Here is a 10,980-nt window from a genome sequence, read left to right as displayed (position 1 = left end):
CTAAAAAATGCCCTTAAATCTGCTGAGACCTCCATTGTGGTGTGTTATAAAGCTGTTACAGAGCTTTTTTCTGTGATTGGAAAAAAAAATCTTTTTATTGTAATTACAGTTTGCTATATTTTTTTTATTTTTAAAAACATATTTCCATAATTTCACAATTATAATTCCTGGTATTACACTTTTAATTATTTATGGGTATTTTAAAACGTTAAATGTAAGTTTTCTTTTTTCATTTTACCTAAAATTTCTGACTATAAGGAATATTTGTTATAAACTTAGCCCAGAAATCTCAAAGTAAAGGTATCATTTAGAAAAATGTCATTCTTATATGCAAAAATTAAATATAGCCAGTTATGAATTTGTTTTCTAATGTGAAGAATGTTGTGTAACACTTTCCTGTGTTTCTGCTTTAACCTCACTGAACAGTGTGTCCAGTTTCAGGTGCCAGGGTCCATACCTTCCTGTGCCGCACACAGAGGCCTGTATCCAAACGCTTTTCCCAATTAGGATTTTACATCACGCTTCGATAATTCCTGGTGATAGCCTCTATCTGATCGATGTAAGCCCAGCTCTGTGATCACACTGCAGTTTTAGGCTGATTAGTCGAGACTCAGGGAGATATTACCGTCCAGTAGCCCTACTCAGCTGGAATATTCATAAGAGGCTGGTGGAGGGTCTGTGTGTGTGTGTGTGTGTGTATGTGTGTATATGTGTGTGTGTGTGCATGTGTGTGTGCGGGTTGGTGGTGATGATGGTGGGTGGGGTGTGAACAGAACCACCGCGGGAGGTCGAGGTGTAGCCTCTGGGCTGCCCTCCCCTGAACGCCCGGGGCGACCTAAAACCTTTTCTCGGTTGTAGAGTCCGATTTGCAACGGGAAACCGGCCGATAATGGCCGGTAGAAAGGAAATGCTAATGAGGCTGTAAGGGGCTTAGACAGGAGAAAACGCAGCACTGTGTGTCAGCTAGTGCAGGCCTCTGGCAGCTACTGTGTGTGTGTGTGTGTGTGTGTGTGTGTGTGTGTGTGTGAGAGAGAGAGAGAGAGAGAGACAGACTTTTAGAGGGAGGAAGTGATCAGAAACCTAAAGGTTGCATGCTTCTAATAATTTTAAACGATGCTTCCTTTCTGACATTATATTACGAACATCAAAGTTTATGTGGGCAGATTTACATCTTTTCATTTGTTACCGGGTGCATTATGCTGCACGAGACTGTGCAATATGTGGGCAAATCCGGGTTTGCACACATGATTCCCTTTCCCAGAGTGGGAAAACCTTGAGCCTGTGCAGCAGAGTCCTGCAGGGCTCGGTTTATTACCTGGGCCTGCAGAGCTTATCCTGTGCTGGCCTCCCCATCACACGTGTACCAGAGCTCCGAACTGCTGAGGCTACAACAGTGAGTATAAAACGTGGCAGTGATCTCCACTCTGGTAAACAGCCATAAAGTAAACACCGGCCAATAAAAATAAACTACTACACTATGATTGTACATAATAGCATCGATTTAGTTTTTTTGAAACTATCACTGACAGAATGATCGCTTTATAAAACTGCATTATCTATAAGGAATGAAAAACAGCAACACTGCAGCCCTGAATTACACAGAAAACATCTCAACCTAATATTTCCATTGTGCTGAGAAAACCTGCACCGATATTAACATCAACGTTTTGTGCGTGTCCTCATTCAATCTGTGATTATTTACTAAATGAAGCCTTTAAAGCAGCTATGGACTGATTCGCTCTATGTCGTGTTTTTACACCCAGAGGCTCCCATAGTTCCCTGCAGCGAGTCCAGTCCTGAGACTCAGGGCATGGTTCGTTGTGTGTGAACGAAGCTAGAAAGCTGAACAAACCAATGAGAGGCATCTTTGATTATTATTATTAATAGGGAGCTTCCTTCTGGACATTGAAGACACTGTTATGCAGCTGTTTCTGCTCAACACTGGGAAAACGCGTGCGCAAACCACGCAAAAGCTTGAAATATTAAAACCATATAGGATTTTAGAGAGCACCAGTTTTCTGTCAAATACATAAATAAATACATTTTTATTTGGAAAAAATCCCTCTAAGACCAGCACTAGAAATCACTTGTCTCCATGCGTTTCTGCAAGAACAAACATGATACACTAATCCCCTGGAATTAACAAAGGTTACCTTTAATGTTCAGCAACAACACACACACTGTTGACTACAACTACAGAGCCAAAAAATGAAACAAAATGAAAAAAACATCTTTTAGACCAACAAATTTGCAAATAATCATTAGTTTTTATTATTATATTTACATTATCTTCAATATTTAATAATCTCAGTTAAAATAGTTTTTTTCCACAGAAAAAAATATTTAAATAGTAGTGAAATTATTTTAATAGAGTTAAAAATAAAAATAAAAATCTAAAAACACCTAATGGGCCAAAGACTGACCCACGTGATTGATGAGTGTTTGGTAGCATAATTTCTCAGGCCTCTTCTTTTTGCTTTGCTTCTATTTTTAATACTGCAGCACCTGAACATTTAGCAATCTGCCTCTGATTTGGTCTCAGGAGCAATAAATGCGATTTCGTGCGTCTTTACGAACCAATATATCTGTGGTTAATTGCCCTGCTACAACATATGCTTTAAGCTTAGCCTTAATGGGCTCTAAGTGTGCTCTCGGAATATTAATAAATGATTAGGAATTTAATATAAAAAAAAACTATTTTCCAGCCAAATGAACCTTTTTGTCGAAAATATTTTCTGGCCCCTTCGTTGGTTTTTATTCTCCAGGTTCTTGGCTCTCGTGTTTATGTGACGGCCCAGTTTTTAGCTCATGCACAACGTGCGTCTGTGCTGCATGCAGGCCTCACCGTGAGCACTCAACTTACTGCTTTCTACTATTTGCCAAACACAGTCGATACATCAATGCTTCCACTCGATACGTGCCATTTAAAACAAACACCGTTGATTAGATCTTCGACAAAATGTAAATACCAATCGGGCCATCCAGGACGCACACAACGAAAAACACATTACATGAGGCAAAGTAAGATTTCCTCCACTTTATTGGCCCAGTCCCGCGTCTTTTTCCTCCATAACATGCAAAGTGTTATTTGTGTCTTACCTGAAATGAGACAGTTCTAAAAATACAACTAGACTAAAGGCCTTCCTGTAGCCTTCTTTTGTGGTTTTGTGGGGGGTCTGCGTCCTTGATGTGGCGCTTGGCCAAAGACAGCAGTGATGAATGTGAGCCTGCAGCAACAGATGTCCATACACAATTCTTGGGGTTGAATATGAGTTTACTCAAGAATTGCGTTTGGACAATCAGTCGCTAAAGACTCTGTATATCCTCTGCCAAGATGAAAAAAAAAAAAAAAGAAATTAAGCATTTGATTATTTAAATCACAAATGTGCACTGGCGCTTATTGCACAGGCCTCTGGGTGCACCTGCTGCGGTTGCCTATATGCCCTTTGACAGTGTTGGCTGCGTTTGACACCAAAAACTGTTTTTCTTTCTCTTTTTTTTTCTACAACATGGTCAGTTTCAGTGCCGTGTATTATTTTTGACGGTCACTGCTCAGCGTTTTCTCTTACATTTTCTCTTTCCCTTCAATAAAATCGGCTTTCTGAGATGTTGCAGTAAAACCCAGTGTTAATGTTGAGATTTAAAAGATTCAGACACAGCCTGTTGTGTAACTTTCCTCCGAACTACATCCCAAATCCCTGAACACACTTCACAAATGTCAGCTACAAACCGATCCCTTCTTTTTGACATTAAAAGAAAGCCCATCATATACTAATTGATAATGCTAATGAAGGGTCGTTGCAATCAGACTTTTTCTCCTGCACGCGTCTTATTGCCTACTTTCTCTTCCTGCAAACGTTAATCACTGCACATCCTTACACTGGTTGCTAGTTGTAAAGTTAACCCCAAGTCTGTTCAGACCTCTGGGCCCTTAAGATGGCTGAATGGCCATTGCATCTTTAAGTAAAATGTCATCCCCTTTGGTTCAACCGAGAGTCCTACTCTTAAACTGTCTGAATACGGTCGGAAAACACAGGAATCAAAAGGCTTGACCGGACTTCGGTTCATTTAAAAGTCCGAGGTTTAAACGGCTGGAAAACGCCATTTCTGCACCTGTGTAGTGTCATCGATTTAGGGAAAGACGGTTCAGTTCTGGTGCCTCAAGATGCACAATGGCTTTCCACGGATGTTAAACAAAAAAAAAAAGAGGTCCTCTTCTGTTTGGAGAAAGACACTTGGAGCGTTTATGTTCTTTCCTCTGCTGTTTTATAGCTGGTGATGAAATCGAATATTAGAAAAAGGAAACCCCTTAGTTCCCGTTGGTGCGTCCTTGGTTCAGTTCCCACGTCGTGCGTTCTCTCGGATCTCTGCTCTGTTCAAATGGCCCCCAGTGAGCAGCTCGGGTGGTGACAAAAAGAGACCGAGGAGCAGTAAGAGCAACGGGCTTCGTACACTCCGGACAGACGCTCCTGCCTGCCTTCCATCCTTCCTTTACGAGTCTCTCGGACTGACTGACTGGCTGACTGGATGGATGTCTCTCTGCCCTCCTGGCTTTTTCTTTACGCTGCTCCAACAATAAACGCATGCTGCCGCGACACAAGGCGGAGTGAGGAGTGGAGAAGGTCCTCGCTTGGTACTGAATTTGAATAACACCATGGGGTGATAAATGTCCATTGTACTGCTTAAGTAATGAATCTCCGCTGTCCTCTATGTCACACACACACACACGCACGCACACACACACGCCAGCAGCTGCGATGAGGGACCAGCAGCCCCTCTTAAAGACACAACAGCCCTATTTTCTAACCAAAAAGAGATTACAATCCCGACAGTGTTTACTCTCTGACCGCACTGCATGACGTTTAGTGTTTCTCTTGTCCCCCCTCTCTTGTGTGAGCAAACTAGTGCAACGCTGTAACCAGGCACTTGGACATAAAGCGGTGCCTTCAGCGCCATGTGCAGCCATTCTGCTGCAGAAAGGGCAGCCTACTGTAGGCCTCTTTGGCAAGCGTTGTCCAAAGTGACAGAAAATGAGAGGATTATATGACGCGCATGTGACAAACGATTGATGGCACGACAGAGGCCGTGTTGTCTTTGGGTAATGACAAACCTTTGTGCAGCAGATTTCATGCACAAAATATGCAATAAAAGTCAAAGAGAGTGCAAAACTGCAGCGATCCATTCGGCTGCAGTGGACATAAACGTGGTAAATGTTGCACTTGTGCAGTTGTTTAAAAATTTTTTTTAAATGTCAAGGTTAAACCTTTTAGCCCGCAGGCTCACCTGGTTAAATAATGGACACTGTGACTAATGTGATCGGTTTAAGTATTTTTACAAGCATTAAAAGAGAGGTGGAAAGAATGCAGAACCAAATGAAAGTTTTTTCTGAGCGTTTCTATTTATGTTGCTCTGTAACTCAATATTAGTTAATGAAAAAAAAAATCCTATAATCCTATCAAGAGAGTGGGCACACTTTTATGTTCACGCGTAAAACCGATTTTGTGTAAGTGCTCCAAAATGTGGCCATAATGCAAGAGGAGAGATTCATGAGAAGGCCCCTCTCTCTTTCACTCTCTCTCTCTCTCTCTCTCTCTCTCTCTCTGGAATAAGGAATCTGAATCAAACCCATCCTCATGTCGTGCATATCAGCACTTTTGAATGCTGCGTTTGCGCTGCAGCTTTTTGATGCTTACAAACGCCACCTCCTCGCTCTCTCTCTCTCTCTGTCTCACTGTCTCTGTCTCTCATAAATCATCCTGACTGATCCCGCCCCGGGCGCAGGGGGTCCTCCTCTCTAAAGCCCAATCCGTTTTTTCCCTTTTCATCCCTCTGAAGAAACCGAGTTAACCTCTGCTGATCCACGGGGCCGGAGCCCCTCTCAGTCCCAGCCCGCCTCTCATTCATTCAACCAGTCACTCATTCATTGCTCTTTTTTTTTTTTTTTTTTTTTTTTTGAGAGGTGAACAGCAAAACCTCTCACCCTCTTTCCCTCCCTCTCTCTCAGCCTTTTCATGCCCTGACTCTTCTGGAGGCTGGAAACCCAGTAAGAAGTCAAGAGGGTCAACTTTCACTCTCACCTTGACATCCACTTTTCCCACTTATGGTGCTCACGGTAATGGGTGGAAAGTGTCTTGACACTCTTAGGTTAAATTGTGGAAATACACAACAATACAAACATATTTACACAGGAGTTTGTTATTTGATTGAAAACTGTTGTTTATATATTGCAAAAAAAAAAAAAAAGACAGTCCAACAAATGATCTGTGGCTCTCTATTGCAGTAAACATGGGCAAGAAGTGTATTAGTTCACTGCAAATTACATTAATATAGCTAGATACATTAGTCTTTTTAGGTTATAAGAGGTTTTAAGGCCAAGAATAAGAAATATGTTTGTCCCTTCAAAATAATGCTCCTTTAGGCCTTTAGTTCCTTTAGCTTCTTTCTTTAAATTCTATGTAATTGGCTTCAGTTAGTGGGAACATCTAGCTGTGAATGTAAGAATCGTCTGCCTTTGCAATTTGAAAAAAAAAATCGAATCAAAAGTGTTAAAGTCTAAATAGCAAAACGTACACACACACAAATTAAAACCCTGAAACAGTATCGACTAGCTGCAGTTGTTGAATTAGGGCTTTTTAGCTCAGTAGCTTTCATGTTGGCTGTTAGTCTTGGTGGTGTATAGTAGGGGTGTGTGTGTGTACACACAGAAACAGTGGGGAACCACCGCACTCTACGCAGGGGCCACTGTGCTTCCCTCCATTCACAAATCAATGTTTAACCCGCTGGCTAAAAGGCCTGGCAGGGGAGAGGGAGGCCCAGTCTGCAGGGTGGGCTATGAAACCATCCTGTCGAGGGCTTGAGAGGAGAGAGAAGACAAAGGGAACAGGGGAATCCTTAAAATAAACCTCCTCTGGTGAAGGCATCTCCTCCCTGCTGCTAGGGCACGGCTGCAGAGGATGGGGAGCAGAGCAGAGAGAGGTTAGAGAGAGAGGCAACACAGTGGCAGAGAATGTCATTGGAATTTATAGTGGGAAGAGCGCTTAGGCAAAACCTGGACATGGAGTCAAACAGACAAATGTATACTAGGAGGAGATTTTTCTGAATGGGTTCAGTAGACACACAGGGCTGCTCCATCCATGGAGAGCTGTTAAGGAGCAGCAGTGCAAGCATGCAAACAGTAATACTGATTCATCTGTACAGGCTGCTTGCAATATTTAAAGGAGACAGTGTTAGAGATAGGCAGGAAATATGATGTCCACAACCTGGGCTATTTAAGCAAACCAGCTACAGAGTCATAGAAGGGCTGTACAAGTCATTAAGCCATGACACACAACATAGCTTTCATTTTATTGTTTATCATTATCATTGTTTCCTACACAGTGTTGAATATGTATTTCTGCTTTTTTTGCATATTCGTTTGCTTCTTGTATGTGTTGTTTATGAAATTTCATGTAATTGGTTATTTTATTTTGCACTTAAAGTGAGAGGAGATTGCTTTGCTTGCTGTTGGGAGTCAAGGAACTGACCCTGTGACCAGGCTAAACCACAGCAAACAGCCCAAACATACATTTGTGTGAGTGTGAAGAGCAAGTTTTCTTTGCACTGAGAGAAGTTGACTAATCAGAGATTACGGGTGTACTGTGTGACACTGATGAAAGTAAAACAAATCTTGAAGAATCACCAATTGGCATAATGGCTGAGATTAAAAGATTAAAAGAAAATTCTCATATAAATGCACAAGTGAGTGTGTCCTGCTGCTCCCTGCTCAGACCAATACACACTCCTACTTCTCTTCTGCTGCCACCACACACACACACACACCCACACCCACACCCACACACCCACACACACACACACTTCTTCCCCCAAGGCATGCCGCTGCCTAAACATCCCCCAGAATTCTTTGACAGTGGCTGCACTGTTGCTTGGCAACGAGGCGACGGACAGCGCCATCCAGGGAGTAGCAGAGAGGATGAGAAGCAGAAACGTCCACACTAATCTCACCATTACTTTGTAGAGATCATGGGCCACAAGGGCATTCACAAATATCCTGTAATTGTTGTAATAGATGTTCACAAGACGAAAAGATGCAAAAGCAAATAAACCATTGAATAAATGCACTGTTTGAAATTGCTATTTCTATCAGAGTATTTAAAAGTGGGAAAAAAAAGTGGTTTTCCTGCAACACGCCTCTTCCACTGGAATCACTAAACTAATTATAACTTGCCTCAGCATAAAGGTGAAAATAACAAGCTCTTTAGCTTGTTATTTAGAGGGAAAGTTTTCTGATAATGAGCTATTAAGATGTTCTAAATAGGTCATTATCAGTAAACTTCCCCTGTGCAAGACATCTGTCTCACACTACACAAGACTGTGAGGCTCATTGTCTTTGTAACAACCGTCATCTATTTTAAAAGTAATTCACTGAGCAGTAATATTATTTGCAACATTTTAACTCAATATATATTAAAAAAATTCAAATCAGAAAATAAACCTTTTAAATGTTTTTATGATGATCTGTTTTATATTCATGAGAACACATAATGCAATCACACCTGTATCACTGACCTCATAATCGCGTTACTTCAGGCATTACCAAGGCGTTGGGTGTGAGCGTCAGCTCTTTTGTGCTGACTAAGTGTTGTTGTGTAAAGACTGGATTTGACGTACACAGGTCGGTTTTTTTTTTGTTTTGTTTTTTTACTGAAGCAATTCTGTTTAAGTGCTTGCGTCAAACAGCAGCACTGGCCACCTGGGGTTAAAAAAAAAACACCCAGCCCACTGGCCAGGCAGTCAATTTATCTATATACTGCTGTGGGCTCTCCAATACCCCGTCTTCACACTGTCCACTGGGGCCATTACAATGTTGCATCTGTAAGGTTGAGTATTTGGTTTTACAGTCAGTTTATTACAAAGAGACAAATGAAAATTGACTTCTCGCTGACATCTAATGTGCAAAAAACTGTTACAAAATACATCTTACTAAGCTGAGGGGGAAAAGAAATTACACCGAAATTCATACATTTTTCTCTTTTTCCAGCTGAACAATCTTCCCCGCACCAAAATATACTCCGTTACAACTGTATGAAATATATTGCCGATATGCAACGTCTAAAATTATACCACTGTCTTTCAAATTATCACACTAATTACAGCTTTCATCACATCTAATTTATTTCCAAGGCAACTTTGAATGTAGAGTTTCACAGAGAAAAATGCAGCCATGTACTCACTGAACAATTGTGCAACAGCCTAGAAAAGCTGTGAAAGTTTTAAAAGAGTTTCTTGTGGACTTTTGTGATGAATGTGTAATTGCTGTTTATAATAAAACACGAAAACATGCAAAATGGAAACATTCCTCGTCTTACTGATTCGTGGATTGATAACATTTTAGATGACTGTGACTTTTAACAGTCTGTCAAGCAAAGATTTAAAAAAAAAAAAAAAAAAAAAAACATTTGATGGTCCCAGCATCTGCTTCTGCTTCTCACTGCTTTTCTCTGCTTTATAGCATTGTAAAATGAATATCACTTGGTATAGAGCATATTGATTAATCAAAAGCAATAGATGAAACACAACTTCTCATATAAGATGGCATGGGAGGAGGGGAGCAGACAGATTGAGGCTGCTGTAGCTGCTGAGTAAGAGGGTATGTGCCACGGCTCAGACCCTGAGTGACAGGTATTGACCCGCCCAGCCAAAAGACGTCTCTGTGGGAAAGCTATTGATTATTGCCGCAGCAATAAAGGTCCCGGAAGCTTGTGAGAATGTCACGACTCTCTGCTGCCTACCAGCCCCAGTCCCAACACATGATCACAAAGACAGTGACACTTTCACTCTGACACATCCCAACTTGCAGCCACTCATTCTCTCACACTAACTTAAGCTCTCTGACGGGCAAAGAAAAGATGAAAGAGAAATCGGTGGCATAGCAACTGCCTGGTGGGCTACGAGGTGCATGTGTGTGTGTGTGTGTGTGTGTGTGTGTGTGTGTGTGTGAGCATGGGTGAGCAGTGGAGTCCTGGCAGAGCCCACTATGCTTTGATGGGACAGTTCACCTAAATCCCAAAAATGCATATAGTATTTGGAATGTTTTCCAGCCATATAGAGGCTTTTGGTTTTGTGTGCTAGAATTTGGAAATCTCTCCCTGACATCTCCACTGTTTCTTTGTCTGTGGAGATTCTCAGTCGCCCAGGTGAAGTTATCTAGAGGTTAAGTCATGGCAACTGGACTTCTAGTTTTTAGGTCGAAATGCTTCGCTACTCATCCGAGTAGCTTCATCAGTCTGAGAGAAAGTGTCCATACCATACCGGCTTTCTCTCAGACTGATGAAGCTACTCGGATGAGTAGTGAAACGTTTCGACCTAAAAACTAGAAGTCCAGTTGCCAACTCAACCTCTAGAGAACGCTGATTCTTTAGTACAATAGTGGTGAATCAAAAATAGCAGAAAAGAACATACAAAAAAACTGGAACCTCTTCTTGCAGAATCTATGTGCCTGTGACTCGAGATCATCCACAGAGCACATTGTCACCAGTTTAAACAGAGCCTTTTATCAGTATACAGTAGTTCTAATGAAAAGTAATTACACTGAGGTCTGTGGATTGTTCAGAGTAACAGGAACAGGGTTTCTGTGGTTTGTCTGATGGATCTCAGTCTGTCCTCTCAAAACATATTGACTAGATCCTACTAAAGACAAGTGAGAAAATATTTTTCTTTGCTTTATTTTTGCAATGTGGGTGAACTGACCCTTTAGTTGAGGCAAACTATGCATAAATGATCCTCATGTAAGTGCAGTTCAAAACAATAAAGATTTTCTTTTTGTCTTCCTCTCTCCCCCCTCTCTATCCTTTCTCTCTCCTACCTTTTCCGTCTGTCTGTCACCCCCCACCCCAAACACCATCTCCACCCTTGACCTCACAGTGAAAAGTTAGTGCACCCGAGGTTGAACTCTCCCAGATCTGCCACAGGCACAAGCGCTGG

The sequence above is a fragment of the Mastacembelus armatus genome, chromosome 12 (genome assembly GCF_900324485.2).
Source record: "Mastacembelus armatus chromosome 12, fMasArm1.2, whole genome shotgun sequence".
Taxonomy (NCBI): Eukaryota; Metazoa; Chordata; class Actinopteri; order Synbranchiformes; family Mastacembelidae; genus Mastacembelus; species Mastacembelus armatus.
Note: the sequence above shows the minus strand (reverse complement) of the source record.